This window comes from Heptranchias perlo, chromosome 3 (genome assembly GCF_035084215.1).
Source record: "Heptranchias perlo isolate sHepPer1 chromosome 3, sHepPer1.hap1, whole genome shotgun sequence".
Lineage (NCBI taxonomy): Eukaryota > Metazoa > Chordata > Chondrichthyes > Hexanchiformes > Hexanchidae > Heptranchias > Heptranchias perlo.
In genome coordinates, this window is record NC_090327.1 from 29,770,779 (window position 1) to 29,788,305 (window position 17,527).

The 17,527-nt window shown below is 43.6% G+C and overlaps 1 long non-coding RNA gene across 3 annotated transcripts in view; it reads left to right on the plus strand.

Annotated features, from left to right (window-relative positions):
• Positions 1-17,527, plus strand: part of LOC137311296 (uncharacterized) — an 81,288-nt gene that overhangs the window by 38,264 nt on the left and 25,497 nt on the right. For all 3 annotated transcript variants that reach the window (XR_010960289.1, XR_010960292.1, XR_010960291.1), the window contains exons 2-3: positions 3,391-4,317; positions 8,829-9,050. This is a non-coding gene — a long non-coding RNA (uncharacterized lncRNA). The remainder of the gene's footprint in view (positions 1-3,390; positions 4,318-8,828; positions 9,051-17,527) is intronic.

Sequence of the window (17,527 nt, forward strand, 5' to 3'; positions counted from 1 at the left end):
CTGGCCTTTTTAACCTGCACTCCCACCTTTTTGTTTTCCTTTAATAACTTTGAATAAAACAAAGGGAAACTCTAAACTAAATTATATTATTATTCCTGGTCTCTACAAAACACTCCAGTCCACCTTTTTGAAGCTCTATGTATTTTCACCCATTGATTTCTATTCCCCTCTGTGAGTCTTGCTATTTATGGTATACTTCCATAGAAGTTACTTCACAGCCCCGTTTGGCCCAACCAATCCATGTCGACATTTACCCTCTACATAGTTCCTTTCATTACTCTCTGTTCTTAAAACGTACTTCATTATATTTCTGCTTCGACCTACATCTACTACCTCACTGCCAACCTGTCTATGCTCTTGTGCATTCTTTTTTGCAGTTTATCATGCCAGCTAATTTGTTATTATCAGCAAACTTCAGCATCAATCCATTGTAATGCCATTTGTCCTAGTTCCCTGGTACTTCACCCTACAGTTGTGTTCACCATCTGTTGTATGGACTATTGAAACTTCACTAATGCCTTGCTGGATGAATGTGTTGTGATGTGGTACGTAGCTATACAAACCAGAAGGAGCCAGGTTTGATATTGTTCTTTGAGTTAACTGATCTCAGCTGAGATGGCAGTAGAGGTGCTAAAATTGGCCTCCTTGGTTTGAGCTACTTGGTGGAAATATTAGTCAGGGTTCCCACATGATCTCTGGCGCCTGCTGACTCAGGCTTCCACAATCAAATAGTCTCCCAGCAAAGTCTGGCGTGGCTCACGTGAAGAATGTTTACTTGATGTCTAGGTATTGGAATGCTGCCAATACCTCAGAGTCAGCCCTTCAAGGTGGAGTGGGGGTGGGGGGGGGGGGGGTGGGAAAGAGGAAAAAAAGGAATAAAAGACAACTTTTATGAAAAGTAGTTTAGTAATTGTATAAAACATTATCATTAATTTTCTCAGTTCATGAGCAAAGCCATTCAATTTGGATTGAACTATTAACTGGTATCTGTACAAAGAATGATTTATCCTTGGAGTCTCCTGCAGTGATGCAATGTGAAGCGATCAAAAACCTCTGGCACTTAAATCTTTTTTTAATCTCTGTTGTGCGATAGTTCAGGATTTCTGTGCATAGTACCTGTAAGGCAACCTTTAGATTGTACCATTGGCATGTATAGACCAGTCTAGCTTTGAAATCATTTGTGGATTTGTGCAGGTTTATTAAGAAAACTAATCATTTCTAGTCACACAAGGCATTTGAATGATAAATGTTCTGATTCCTGTACATTTCAGTGCCAGTGAGAGCTTGACTGCGCAACTGAGCTTCAGGCAGTGTAAACATCCTACACTCAGCTGTAACAAGAAAAAGGGGCTGAGAGAAGGTTGTTTACTCTAACTGGCTTGGAACAGCAACTTTTTAAATGAAGAATGCCTTTGGAGAAGATATCTGGAGGAGGTTTGTAACGGTTGGCTTGCTTTACAATTTATACAGATCTGGAGAGGTTAAGGGAAGAGTTTGGAAAATATTGAACTCTTTAAAAGAAAATTCTGTAATTCTAACATCTATATTGTTGTAGAGTTGATAGCAGTACTTTTGGGATTAAAGAAGTACATTACAGTTGAGGTGGCTGTGGGCTGAGCAAATATTTTACATTAAATCCTTTCATTCTCCCACCCCTCCCCTTTTTCCTCCTAACAACTAAAATATAATTCATTTAAACTGTGGTGTGTCAGTACATTATTGGACCCAAAGTTTGTTTATCCTGATTCTGTATATGGAGTGCACTCACAAAAACCTGCTAGATTTTATCACAAAAATTCTAAACAGCTCATCTACAATGAATTAACAACAACTTGCATTTATATAGCGCCTTGCCCTTCCCTATCTCTGTAACCTCTTCCCATCTATAATCCTCCGAGATCATTGTGCTCCACCAATTCTTGCCTCTTGGGCATCCCCAATTTTAATCGCTCCACCGTTGGCGGCTCTGCCTCAGGTGCCTAGGCTCTAAGCTCTGGAATTCCCTCCATAAACCTCTCCACCTCTCCTCCTTTTAAGACACTCCTTAAAACCTACATCCTAATATCTCCTCATGTGGCTCGATGTCAAATTTTGTTTGAAAGCACCCCTGAAGGTTTCACTGCGTTAAAGGTGCTATATAAATGCAAGTTGTTGTCCAAACCCGGAGTTGCGGGAAAGATGGGTATGGATTTGGGATGCAACAACACGTTCCTGGAGAGGAAAGGGAGGTTGGAGATGGGAACAAGTTTGTAAGAACAGAGGGGTCAAGGGTGGGTTTTTTGAGTGGGTGGGGGGTGATGACGGCAGATTTGAAGGGGAGGGAGACAGTACGTGAGCGGGATCCGTTAACAATATCAGCTATCATGGAGGTCAGGAAGGGAAGTTGGGTGGTCAGCAGTATGGTAGGAATAGCGTCGAGGGAGCAGGAAACTATAAGGGGCTTTGTTACCTGAACAGGGAGATGGAAGTTCCTGTAAAATGGCAGGATTAAATGTGCTGTATCCTGCTCCTAAAAATGATTTGATTGCCATAGTAGTGCAGTTTTGGTTTCCTTATCTAAGGAAGGATATACTTGTCTTGGAGGCGGTGCAACGAAGGTTCACTAGATTGATTCCTGGGATGAGAGGATTGTCAAATGAGGAGAGATTGAGTAGAACGGGCTATACTCTCTGGAGTTTAGATGAATGAGAGGTGATCTCATTGAAGCATATAAGATTCTGAGGGGGCTTGGCACGGTATCATAGTACGGTATAGCACAGGAGGAGGCCATTTGGCCCATCATGCCTGTGACGGCTCTTTGAAAGAGCTATCCAATTAGTCCCATTCCCACGCTCTTACCCCATAGCCCTGCAAATTTTTTCCCTTCAAGTTTTTATCCAATTCCCTTTTGAAAGTTCCAATGAATCTGCTTCCACCACCCTTTCCCGGCAGTGCATTCCAGATCATTACAACTCGCTACGTTTAAAAAAAAAAATGCTTCCTCATATTGCCTCTGGCTCTTTTGCCGATCCCTTAAATCTGTGTCCTCTGGTTACTGACCCTTCTGCCACTGGAAACAGTTTCTCCTTATTTACTCTATCAAAATCGTTCATGATTTTGAACACCTCTATCAAATCTTTCCTTAAGCTTCTCTGCTCTAAGGAGAACAACCCCAGCTTCTCCAATCTCTCCACATAGCTGAAGTCCTTCATCCCTGGTCCCACTTTAGTAAAATTTTAGATCCTATATTTTAGATATTTCACTGTTCAGGTCAACACAAATGGCTCGATAAATGTGTGATTTTGTAAATTAAGTGTGAAAACAACTGGGTGAAATTGTAATTTAAATGTCTGCTAGTGACACATGTAATGAAAGAACTTGCATTTATTTAGATCCTTTTCATATTCCCAGGACATCTCCGAGCACTTCACAGCCACCGAATTACTTTTGAACTGTACTCAATGTTGTAGTTTTGTAGGCCAACGTGGCAGCCATCCTGTACACAGCAAGGTCCCACAAACAGCAACGAGATAAATGATCAGCTAATCTGTTTTGATGATGTTGGTTGAAGGAACAATGCTGGCCAGGGGCCAGGAGAACTCCCTGCTCCTCTTCAAACAATGCCATGGGATCCTCTACATCAACCCGAACAGACAGGACCTCCGTCTACATCTCATCTAAAAGACAACACCTCCGACAATAGGTAGAGGCTGAGAAGAGTTTCCTCTGGCTGGAGAGTCTAGAACTAGGGGACATAGTCTCAGGATAAGGGGTTGGCCATTTAGGACTGAGATGAGGAGGAATGTCTTCACTCAGAAGGTTGTGAATCTTTGGAATTCTCTACCCCAGCGGACTGTGGATGCTCAGCCATTGAATATATTCAAGGCTGAGATGGATAGATTTTTGGACTCTAAGGAAATCAAGGGATATGGGGATCGGGTGGGAAAGTGGAGTAGAGGTTGAAGATCAGCCATGATCTTAATGAATGGTGGATGGAGCAGGATCGAGGGGCCGTATGGCCTACTTCCACTCCTATTATGTTTCTTATATTAACATTTTGTTGGACCATTCATATGTGAAGCAAATTCTAAACTATTTGGCTTTTAATTGAGCTGCAGCGTTCATGATTTCTGATAATTTAGACAGTATTTACATTGCTGTGGGTGACAAAACTTAATAACTCAGTTTAATTTTACAGTGGGTTGAAAATAACTCGATTGCTGTGGAGCTACACAGAATGTATCCTGAGCAGGCCTTCCATTATGGTGTTAAAGACATGAACTTGGATCCTTTGTGGGATCTGAAAGTCAAACGGCCTGAAATACTTTGCATACCAGAGTGAGTAGCATGTGCTATAGTGGCTTTAAAAAGTTGCATTTCCTGTAACCTGGGGGTTAATCTTTAATATATCAGTTATATAGTTTCTAAGAAAATGTAGCCTTTTATGTCCCTGTAAAAGTACCATTTGAATGGTTGTCCTGATGACTTAGTGGCTGATGTGTTACTGAGCTGTACAGACCAGAATGGTCCCAAGTTTAACAATGATTATAGCTGATCTCCGCAGAAGTAAGGGTGATAGAATTGGCCTTAGAGCCTTTGGGTTGGGGGGTGGGGGGGGGGCGCGGTTAGTGGGTGGAAAAGAGAAATTAGCCAGATTCTAAATCCTGATGACTATCGACTGACTCCTGCTTGAAAGTGAGAACCAAATGAGGCCTGACTTTGAAGCCCTTCACAGTCAATAATCTTCTGAGGCTGTTTGGGCTTTGACATGGGAAGATCATCTTGAGTTAGGTACTGGAGTGCTTCTGGCTCCTGTATGCCATCAAGTGTCACCACCTTTTGTGAGAGCAGAGAAAGTGGGGGTGAAGAGAAGAAAAATCAAAAGAACAACTTACAACAACCAATCCGTTTCAGATTTATCAGAGTTCAACTTTCACTATTTTGGCACTATAGATGTGGTATAAATTTCCAGAACTGGATGAGAATGTCTCCAGGACATGATTGTATTGTTGTAATATGGTTAATCTATATTTTCCACCCCCACACCCCCCCACGCCAAGCTCTGAAGGACTTTGTGGACCCAAGCTTCCATATCCCCACTACAAGAAAGGAACTGGATGGACAACCTGAACTTTCAATTGTCACAAGCTGTAGTGACGAGCAACATGACACAAGAACATAAGAAATAGGAGCAGGAGTAGGCCAATCGGCCCCTCGAGCCTGCTCCGCCATTCAATAAGATCATGGCTGATCTGATCCTAACCTCAAATCTAAATTCATGTCCAATTTCCTGCCCGCTCCCCGTAACCCCTAATTCCCTTTACTTCTAGGAAACTGTCTATTTCCGTTTTAAATTTATTTAATGATGTAGCTTCCACAGCTTCCTGGGGCAGCAAATTCCACAGACCTACCACCCTCTGAGTGAAGAAGTTTCTCCTCATCTCAGTTTTGAAAGAGCAGCCCCTTATTCTAAGATTATGCCCCCTCGTTCTAGTTTCACCCATCCTTGGGAACATCCTTACCGCATCCACCCGATCAAGCCCCTTCACAATCTTATATGTTTCAATAAGATCGCCTCTCATTCTTCTGAACTCCAATGAGTAGAATCCCAATCTACTCAACCTCTCCTCATATGTCCGCCCCCTCATCCCCGGGATTAACCGAGTGAACCTTCTTTGTACTGCCTCGAGAGCAAGTATGTCTTTTCTTAAGTATGGAGACCAAAACTGTATGCAGTATTCCAGGTGCGGTCTCACCAATACCTTATATAACTGCAGCAATACCTCCCTGTTTTTATATTCTATCCCCCGAGCAATAAAAGCCAACATTCCGTTGGCCTTCTTGATCACCTGCTGCACCTGCATACTAACTTTTTGATCTTCTTGCACTAGGACCCACAGATCCCTTTGTGCTGCAGTACTTTCCAGTTTCTCGCCATTAAGATAATAACTTGCTCTCTGATTTTCCCTGCCAAAGTGCATAACCTCACATTTTCCAATATTGTATTGCATCTGCCAAATCTCCGCCCACTCACCCAGCCTGTCTATATCCCCCTGTAGGTTTTTTATGTCCTCCTCACTCTCCACTTTCCCTCCCATCTTTGTATCATCTGCAAACTTTGATATGTTACACTTGGTCCCCTCCTCCAAATCGTTAATATAGATTGTAAAGAGTTGGGGACCCAGCACCGACCCCTGCGGAACACCACTGGCTACTGGTTGCCAGTCCGAGAATGAACCATTTATCCCAACTCTCTGCTTCCTTTTGGATAACCAATCCTCCACCCATGCCAGAATATTACCCCCAATCCAGTGATTCTTTATCTTGAGCAATAATCTTTTATGTGGCACCTTGTCGAATGCCTTCTGGAAGTCTAAATACACTACGTCCACTGGTTCCCCTTTATCCACCCGGCACGTTATGTCCTCAAAGAACTCAAGCAAATTTGTCAGACGTGACTTCCCCTTCGTAAAGCCATGCTGACTTTGTCCTATTAAATTATGTTTATCCAAATGTTCCGCTACTGTCTCCTTGATAATAGATTCCAAAATTTTACCCACCACAGATGTTAGGCTAACTGGTCTATAATTTCCAGCCTTCTGCCTACTACCCTTTTTAAATAAGGGTGTTACATTAGCAGTTTTCCAATCTGCTGGGACCTTTGCTGAGTCCAGAGAATTTTGGAAAATTATTACCAAAGCATCCACAATCCCTACTGCCACTTCCCTCAAGACCCTAGGATGTAAGCCATCAGGTCCAGGGGATTTATCCGCCTTGAGTCCCGTTATTTTACTGAGTACCAATTCCTTAGTGATTTTAATCGTATTTAGCTCCTCCCCCCCCTTGAGCCCCCAAGAACTATTTCTGTAACATTATTAAACCTTCCATGAGCTGATGCTCATGTTGTCCGCATTTTAAATGCAAATGTTGTGCCTAGACATGCTGGTAATAGTACTCACTTTTTATAGATGTCACCTTCCTATAATGGGACAGGTTTTGTTGCTATTGGTAGTTTGGTAAATACAGCACTGCAAGTCAGGAAATTAGCATTGTTGAATTTCAGTACATACGCCAACAATTGGGTCCCTGGGAATTTAAACCTTAACACATTTAAATCCTGATCAAACTAATAACTAACAGCAGGCAGTCGTCTTAAACATCCTATTATCACTGGTGCTTAAAAATTAGCATTTTCTCAATCAACGGTGATAGTGCTTCCAGTGAAGAGATATTGCCCCTGTGTAAGTGGGAAGGATACATCACATATTCCCTCCTTGCAGAGGTTATGCAACCCAAGTCTGATAGTTAATCTATTTGTAGGAAACTGCACACTGAATTTTAAAATGCACTGTGCAACCTTGACATGGTTATCAGCTCATGGAAGGTTTCACAATGTTACAGAAATAGTTCTTCTTCCCAAAGGGATTGTGGTGGTGATTTACATTTGAGTCAGCAGACCTTTTTTTTAATCAAACTGATCAGAAGCATCCAGCTAAGCAGCCGGCGTGGTGCCTGTATGCCTGCAGCTATCTTGCATGTTACAGAAACGTGATCGGACCAAACTTAACTTTTAGATTTTTAAAATATATGCAGCCAGACAAAATTTCAATTATCAGCACACCCCCATTTGTTCTAGGGGTATAGATACACAAATCAGTAAAAGAAGCGATGCAGGTTATTACGGCCGTTCTTTTTTTAAAAAAAAACAAACAAACTAAGTTCTGGGGTTCGTTTCTAGAGAGAGAGAATTGAAAAGCAGAGAAGTTATGTTAAATTTGTATAGAACCTTGGTTAGACTACACTTGGAGTACTGTGCACAGTTCTGGACTCCATATTATAAAAAGGACATAGATGCATTGAAGAAGGTGCAAAAAAAATTCACACGGATGATAACAGAACTGAAAGGATATCCTTATCAGGAAAGACTGAACAGGCTTGGGGCTCTTTTCTCTAGAAAAGAGAAGACTGAGGGGTGACCTGATAGAGGTCCTTATTTCTACGTCTGTCCTATTATCTTAATGTTTCCACTTGTGGGGGTGTCCAAAACTGGACGTCATAAATATAAGATAGTCAATAATAAATCCAATAGGGAATTCAGGAAAAACTTCTTACCCAAAGAGTGGTAAGAATGTTGAATATGCTACCACAAGGAGTAGTTGAGGCAAATAGCATAGATGCATTTAAGGGGAAGCGAGATAAGCATATGAGGGAGAAAGGAATAGAGGGATATGGGGTCAGAGGAGGCTCGTGTGGAGCATTAACGCTGGCATAGACAAATCAGGCTGAATGGCTTCTTTCTGAGCTGTAGACTCTGGGTAGTTAACATTTGATCTAAGAGTACAATCATTCTGCACGAGATGTGAGCTTAACTTGATCTACAATATGAGGTGACATTCTGTACTGCAGAAAATACTTTTGTTAACTGCCCAAGTAATGAATCCAGTGTTCTCAAAAGGTCCATTTCCCAAAGGGAAATGTTAACTTGCCTGTTCTCTCCACGGATGCTGACTGACCTGCTGAATGTTTCCAGCATTTTCAATTTTTGCTTTTAATGAATCCAGCAATTCATTATAAAGCCTTGAATGAAATTACTGGCTTGGGTTGTGCAAAATGTTCTTTGGACTAATATTTGTCCATATATAGTTTGATAGTTGTGTGATTAGTTTACATATGCCCATGTAATTTGCCATAAATTTTAAAACGGGTCCACAAATTTCTGTCTTTTTGGAGCTGGGCGTACCATGCAAGCAGTATCTCATGCTTTTTCTGTATTTTGTTATTATACACTAATAAACATTTTCTGAAATGATTGCACTGTTTTTCTTTCTGTTGTTGACATTGTCTTTCAGAAGTTAGGACAAGAGCTTCCCTGGAGAATGTCGATATGTGCTGGGAGGCCCCAACACAGGAAATTTTCAGAACTGTTGATGTAAATGATACCAAACTACAGATCCTGATCCAATGGTCACTCCCCAGCTGTTATGGTAACCAGTGTTCTGCATTCCTACATACAAAGGAAAACACTTGGAAGTTATAAATTATGCCATTGTTGAATGTGTGGAAACAATGGGGTGAGATACCTTTCTCTATATAAACTGTTTTAAAAAATCTAACAATTTTCTAAACTTCATTACCTTATTGATCTATTGCATCTTGATATAATATCAAACAATATATGTAAATCATTACCACAGACCCTCTTACAAATTTTCATGAGTTAAGTGGTGTTGGTAACTCTTGTAAATGGATCTCACACACCTTGCATGCTGTAGTGTACTTGACCTGCGTGATATCTACGATATGGTAGCATAAATCAAAAGCAAAATACTGCGGATGCTGGAAATCTGAAAAAAAAACAGAAAATGCTGGAAATACTCAGCAAGTCAGGCAGCATCTGTGGAGAAAGAAACAGAGTTAACGTTTCAGGTCGAAGACGAAGGGTCATTGACCTGAAACGTTAACTCTGTTTCTTTCTCCACAGATGCTGCCTGACTTGCTGAGTATTCCCAACATTTTCTTTGTTTATACGGTAGCATAACCCAGGTGTGTGACAATAGTACCCCAGTGTAACCTGAACCAGATATTCATATCTTTCACATGTGCCCCCATATGCCTTTCCAATCTTGTCAAAAGTAGACCTAGAAAACACCTAGTAAGATGAGGCCAAATGCAAATCATTAAGATGCTTTATTTCACAGTAGTTCAAAATACAGAATAACAGTTACGATTGGACTCACTAAATCCAAGTGAGTACAACTTCTCCATGTAATTAAACAAAATAACAAATAAGTTATGTTGCCCCACATCGGTGGGGTTTCTTACCTGACTTAAAATAACTCCTAAGTGGATACGAAATTGGCTAAGTGACAGGAAACATAGTAGTAGTGAACGGTTGTTTTTTTTGGACTGGAGGAAGGTATACAGTGGTGTTCCCCAGGGGTCAGTACTAGGACCACTTTTTTTTTATATTAATGACTTGGAATTGGGGGTACAGGGTGCAATTTCAAAATTTGCAGATGACACAAACTTGAAAGTGTAATAAACAGTGAGGAGAATAGCAATAGACTTCTGGAGGACATAGTTAGGCTGGTGGAATTGGCGGACACATGGCAGATGAAATTTAACTCAGAAGTGTGAAGTGATACGTTTTGGCAGGAAGAACTAGGAGAGACAATATAAATTAAATGGTACAATTCTAAAGGGGGTGAAGGAACTGAGAGACCTGGGGTATATGTGCACAAATCTTTGAAGGTGGCAGAACAGGTTGAGAAAGTGGTTTAAAAAAGCACACTGGATCCTGGGCTTTATAAATAGAAGCATAGAGTACAAAAGCAAGGAAGTTATTTTGAACCTTTATAAAACACTGGTTTGGCCACAACTGGAGTACTGTGTCCAATTCTTGGCACTGCACTATAGGAAAGATGTGAAGGCCTTAGAGAGGGTGCAGAAAAGATTTACTAGAATGGTACCAGGGATGAGGGACCTCAGTTAGGTAGATAGATTGGAGAAGCTGGGTTGTTCTCCTTAGAGCAGAGAAGGTTAAGAGGAGATTTGATAGAAGTGTTCAAAATCATGAAGGGTTTAGGTAAAGTAAATGAAGAGAAACTGTTCCCGTTGGCGGAAGGGTCGAGAACCAGAGGACACAGATTTAAGGTGATTGGCAAAAGAACCAAAGGCAACACGAGGAAAAATTTTTTAACGCAGCAAGTAGTTATGATCTGGAATGCGCTGCTTGAAAGGGTGATGGAAGCAGATTCAATCGTGGCTTTCAAAAAGGAATTGGATAAATACTTGAAGGGAAAAAATTTGCAGGACTACGGGGAAAGAGCAGGGGAATAGGAGTAACTGGATTGCTTTTACAAAGAGCCAGCACGGGCTCAGTGGGCTGAATGGCCTCCTTCTGTGTTGTAACCATTCTAAGATTCTAACTACCGTCCTGCTTACTAAACCTCTGAGCCTAGTGAAAGCTTGCTCTCACTACTTTCTGTTTAAATTTTTTTTCAAAAAATATACTTTATTCATAAAATTTGTAGCAAAGCATACAATACAGTTGTCATATCACATTCCAAACGTACACAATACAGATTATACAATTTGCAGGTTAAATCAAGTACAGTTCAATGAACACATTGTACATAATTACAGTTCATGACACTCTGGGGTGTCTCATTGTATTATACTCAATACAGATTATTGATTATAGATTCATTACGGGTACATTACAACAATTTGAATTTTACATTCTGCCCGGGGCGGGGGGGGGGTGGGTTTTCCCTGATTGCAGCCCCTCGGTATACAATGGCGGGAAGGCTCTAAATGGGAACTGATCCCACAGCCTTTTCTGAACCTGATTGCCTTGGTGTATTTCTGCTCTATCTTTTATTTCCCTGTATTCACAAGCAAGGGGGAGGGCCTTTGCCAGAAAACCCCTGCTGAATAATCAGGCCCAGGGATCTCTCAACACAATGGGTGTGAACTGCTTATTAATTACTGAGATTGCTTATTATTTATAGTCTATGGTGGAATCACTTCAAAACCTAACTCCATAGCATTTTAACCACATTTAGTCTCGGTGCCTTTTTTTTTAAACCTTGTGAGAATACAATTTGCTTTGAAACACAATTCTTAAATGTAACTCTTTTCAAATCCTTTCTGTGGGCCGGAAATAAAGGTTCTAAATTGGGGGAAGGCCGATTTTAATAGGATATGGCAGGATCTGGCCAAAATGGACTGGGATCAGCTGCTTGTAGGAAAATCCGCATCGGAGCAATGGGAGTCTTTCAGAAGGGAGATTGAGACCATACAATGGCAACATGTTCCCGTAAAGGTCAAGGGTGGTTCCAAGAACTCCAGGGAACCTTAGATGTCAGGGGATATACGAGAATGGATTAGGAAAAAAAGGAGGGCTTTTGGCAGATACAAAAGGCTAAAGACGGAGGAAGCCCTAGAGGAGTACAAAAAGTGCAGGGGGATACTTAAAAAAGAAATTAGGAGATCAAGGAGGGGCCATGAAATAACACTGGCGAGCAAAATAAAGGAAAATCCTAAGATGTTTTATAAGTATATTAAGGGTAAGAGGATGACTAGGGAAAAAATAGGGCCCATTAGGGACAAAAATGGCAATCTGTGTGTGGAGCCGGCAGATGTAGGAGGGGTTCTAAATGAATTTTTTGCATCTGTTTTCACTATGGAGAAGGACGATGTAGACATAGAAATATGGCAGGTGGACTGTGATATACTCGAACATATTAACATCGAGCGGGAGGAGGTATTGGCGGTTTTAGCAGGCCTAAAAATGGATAAATCCCCAGGCCCGGACGAAATGTATCCCAGGCTACTGTGTGAGGCAAAGGAGGAGATTGCGGGGGCTCTGACACATATATTCAGAACCTCTCTGGCCACAGGGGATGTGCCAGAGGACTGGAGAACCTCTAATGTAATACCATTATTCAAGAAGGGGAGTCGGGAAAAACCGGGGAACTACAGGCCAGTGAGCCTAACATCAGTGGTAGGAAAATTATTGGAAAAAATTCTGAAGGACAAAATTAGTCTCCACTTGGAGAAGCAAGGATTAATCAGGGATAGTCAACATGGCTTTGTCAAGGGAAGATCATGTCTGACTAATTTGATTGAATTTTTTGAGGGGGTGACTAGGCGTGTGGATGAGGGTAACGCAGTGGATGTGGTATACATGGATTTCAGTAAGGCCTTCGATAAAGTCCCCCACAGGAGACTGGTCAAGAAGGTACGAGCCCATGGAATCCAGGGTGCCTTGGCACTTTGGATACAAAACTGGCTTAGTGGCAGAAGGCAGAGGGTGATGGACGAAGGTTGTTTTTGTGACTGGAAGCCTGTGGCCAGTGGGGTACCACAGGGATCGGTGCTGGGTCCCTTGCTGTTTGTGGTCTACATTAATGACTTGGATATGAATGTAAAAGGTATGATCAGTAAGTTCGCTGATGATACAAAAATTGGTAGGGTGGTAAATAGCGAGGAGGATAGCCTCAGTCTGCAGGACGATATAGATGGGTTGGTCAGATGGGCGGAACAGTGGCAAATGGAATTTAACCCGGAAAAGTGCGAGGTGATGCACTTTGGAGGGACTAACAAGGCAAGGGAATACACAATGAATGGGAGGACCCTAGGCAAGACAGAGGGTCAGAGGGATCTTGGTGTGCAAGTTCACAGATCCCTGAAGGCGGCGGAACAGGTAGATAAGGTGGTAAAGAAGGCATATGGGATACTTGCCTTTATTAGCCGAGGCATAGAATATAAGAGCAAGGAGGTTATGATGGATCTGTATAAAACACTGGTTAGGCCACAGCTGGAGTACTGTGTGCAGTTCTGGTCGCCACACTACAGGAAGGATGTGATCGCTTTGGAGAGGGTGCAGAGGAGATTCACCAGGATGTTACCAGGGCTGGAGCGCTTCAGCTATGAAGAGAGACTGGGAAGATTGGGTTTGTTTTCCTTGGAGCAGAGGAGGCTGAGGGGGGACATGATTGAGGTGTACAAAATTATGAGGGGCACAGATAGGATGGATACTAAGGAGCTTTTTCCCTTCGTTGAGGGTTCTATAACAAGGGGACATAGATTCAAGGTAAAAGGCGGGAGGTTTAGAGGGGATTTGAGAAAGAACTTTTTCACCCAGAGGGTGGTTGGAGTCTGGAACTCACTGCCTGAAAGGGTTGTGGAGGCAGGAACCCTCACAACATTCAAGAAGCATTTGGATGAGCACTTGAAATGCCATAGCATACAAGGCTACGGACCAAATGCTGGAATATGGGATTAGAGTAGACAGGGCTGATGGCCGGCGCGGACACGATGGGCCGAAGGGCCTCTATCCGTGCTGTATAACTCTATGACTCTATGAAAATTGGTTAAAAATCCCTCCTTTTGGCGAAATGTGATATTAACTCATAACAACGAGATGATACTAAAGTTGAGAAGGGAAGGACTGCTGGATGGAGATGGTTCTAAATGAGTTTTACCAACTCTGATAACGTGCCTCATTCGTCTTGATTAAGTATGGAATCTTACAACACCAGGTTATAGTCCAACAGTTTTATTTGAAAATCACAAGCTTTCGGAGGCTTTCTCCTTCATCAGGTGAGTGTGGGAATCCTTGAAGGTTACCGCATATATAGTCAGAGAACAATGCCTGGAGATTACAGATAATCTTTCCAACTGCCCGTCGTCAAGGCAATCAGACAGAGAGACAGTACATACGGGGCTATTGAATATACAAATGGTCCGAACCCAAAGAAAGAGAGAGAGAGAGAGAGAGAAACATCCGAAAGGAAGAGAGAGAGAATGACCAGTTGTATTAAAAACAGATAACTCTTTTTTCGCTGGTGGGGTTACGTGTAGCGTGACATGAGCCCAAGATCCCGGTTGAGGCCGTCCTCATGGGTGCGGAACTTGGCTATAACCTGGTGTTGGAAGATTCCTTACATTTGTCCACCCCAGTCCATCACTGGCATCTCCACATCATGACTACTATCGACACCACAAACTTCCGGCTCACAGTGGAGAGGATCTCCAAGAAGATCGCGCATATCGACACAGACATCAAGTTTTTACAGAGCTGCAAGAAAGCAGACAAGATCCCGAAAGGACTACAGATCACGAACCCACTCAAGTCGACATACAACTCGGATTACGCTGAGAGACTCTGTCGTCGTACCTCTCGCACACTCCACAACCATCTCGTACACCATCTCTACAGCAGACGCCGCAACCTCGAAACCAAGATGGAGTTCATACTCTCAACCTGTACTCAGGACACAGCAGACCAGCTACGAGACACCGCCAAACAGACGAGGCAACGGAACTACGCTGCCTACATGAAAACCAAGAGCAGGAAGCTTGAGAAACTCGGCATCACCACCAGCATCAACCAAGCCTCCCCCAGTACCACGGTTGCAACCACAGGGAAGTCTATCGTCAATTTGTCCGACCACACCCTTCAACCAGACGAAATCGAAGTTCTCAGCCGAGGGCTCAATTTCTGCCCCACCACCAAAATGGACCCCATTGGTCTCGCAGCGGACACAGAGGAATTCATCAGGAGAATGAGGCTCCAGGAATTCTTCCACAAATCCCAAGATTTCAGCAGCGAACCCAATGAGACGATCAACAATCCGGAACAGCAGACAAGGGATCCGCGGCACAGCAACCGAAGAAGAAGGAGTCAAAGTGGACTCCTCCGGAGGGTCGCTGCCCTAAGCTTGACATGTATGCTCAAGCTGTCAGGAAATGCGTCAATGCCAGATTCATTAGCCGCACTCACAAGACAGTCCAGAATGTTACCCGAGCACAACGCAACGCCATTGACGCTCTCAAGACCAACCGCAACATCGTCATCAAACCAGCAGACAAAGGAGGAGCCATCGTCATACAGAACAGAACGGACTATTGCAAAGAAGCATACCGACAATTGGACAACCAGGAACACTACAGACGGTTACCCGCAGATCCGACCAAAGAACACACCCACCAGCTCAACAAACTGATCAAGACCTTCGATCCAGACCTTCAAAGCATCCTACGCGCTCTCATCCCACGTACTCCCCGCGTGGGAGACTTCTACTGCCTCCGAAAGATACACAAAGCCAACACACTCGGACGTCCTATCGTATCAGGCAACGGAACCCTGTGTGAGAACCTCTCTGGATACGTCGAGGGCATCCTGAAACCCATCGTACAGGGAACCCCCAGCTTCTGTCGCGACACTACAGACTTCCTACAAAAACTCAGCACCCACGGACCAGTTGAACCAGGAACACTTCTCACCACGATGGACGTCTCGGCACTCTACACCAGTATCCCCCGCGATGACTGCATCGCTGCAACAGCATCAGTACTCAACACCAACAACAGCCAATCTCCAGACGCCATCCTACAACTCATCCGCTTCATCCTGGATCACAATGTCTTCACCTTCGATAACCAGTTCTTTACCCAAACACACGGAACAGCCATGGGGACCAAATTCGCACCCCAATACGCCAACATTTTCATGCACAAGTTCGAGCACGACTTCTTCACTGCACAGGACCTCCAACCAAAGCTATACACCAGATACATCGACGACATTTTCTTCCTTTGGACCCACGGCAAAGAATCACTGAAGAGACTACACAATAACATCAACAAGTTCCATCCCACCATCAAACTCACCATGGACTACTCCTCAGAATCGGTTTCTTTCTTGGACACACGGATCTCCATCAAAGACGGGCACCTCAGCACCTCTCTACCGCAAGCCCACGGACAACCTCATGATGCTCCACTTTTCCAGCTTCCACCCTAACCACGTCAAAGAGGCCATCCCCTATGGACAGGCCCTGCGAATACACAGGATCTGCTCAGACGAGGAGGAACGCGACTCGTTGATCGACAGTTCCGACGTGCCACAGCGAAAAATCGCATAGACCTCCTCAGAAGACAAACACGGGACGCAACCAACAGAGTACCCTTCGTCGTCCAGTACTTCCCCGGAGCGGAGAAACTACGCCATCTTCTCCGCAGCCTTCAACATGTCATTGATGACGACGAACACCTCGTTAAGGCCATCCCCACGCCTCCACTACTCGCCTTCAAACAGCCACCCAACCTCAAACAGACCATCGTTCGCAGCAAATTACCCAGCTTTCAGGAGAACAGCGTCCACGACACCACACAACCCCGCCACGGCAACCTCTGCAAGACATGCCAGATCATCGACACAGATACCACCATCACACGAGAGGACACCACCCACTAGGTACATGGTTCATACTCCTGTGACTCGGCCAACTTTGTCTACCTCATACGTTGCAGGAAAGGATGCCCCGGAGCATGGTACATTGGCGAGACCATGCAGACACTGCGACAACAGATGAACGGACACCACACAACAATCGCCAGACAGGAGGGTTCCCTCCCAGTCGGGGAACACTTCAGCAGTCAAGGACATTCAGCCACCGATCTTCGGGTAAGCGTTCTCCAAGGCGGCCTTCGAGACACACGACAACGCAAAATTGTCGAGCAGACATTGATAGCCAAGTTCCGCACCCATGAGGACGGCCTCAACCAGGATCTTGGGTTCATGTCACGCTACACGTAACCCCACCAGCGAAAAAAGAGTTATCTGTTTTTTATACAACTGGTCATTCTCTCTCTTTCTCTTCCTTTCGGATGTTTCTCTCTCTCTCTCTCTGTCTGTCTTTGGGTTCGGACCGTTTGTATATTCAGTAGCCCTGTATGTACTGTCTCTCTATCTGATTGCCTTGACGACGGGCAGTTGGAAAGATTATCTGTAATCACCAGGCATTGTTCTCTGACTATATATGCGGTAACCTTCAAGGATTCCCACACTCACCTGACGAAGGAGAAAGCCTCCGAAAGCTTGTGATTTTCAAATAAAACTGTTGGACTATAACCTGGTGTTGTAAGATTCCTTACATTTGTCTACCCCAGTCCATCACTGGCATCTCCACATCTTGATTAAGTATGGTTAATAACTCCTCGACCTGGTATGCAAAGGGCTAGCAAATGACATAAC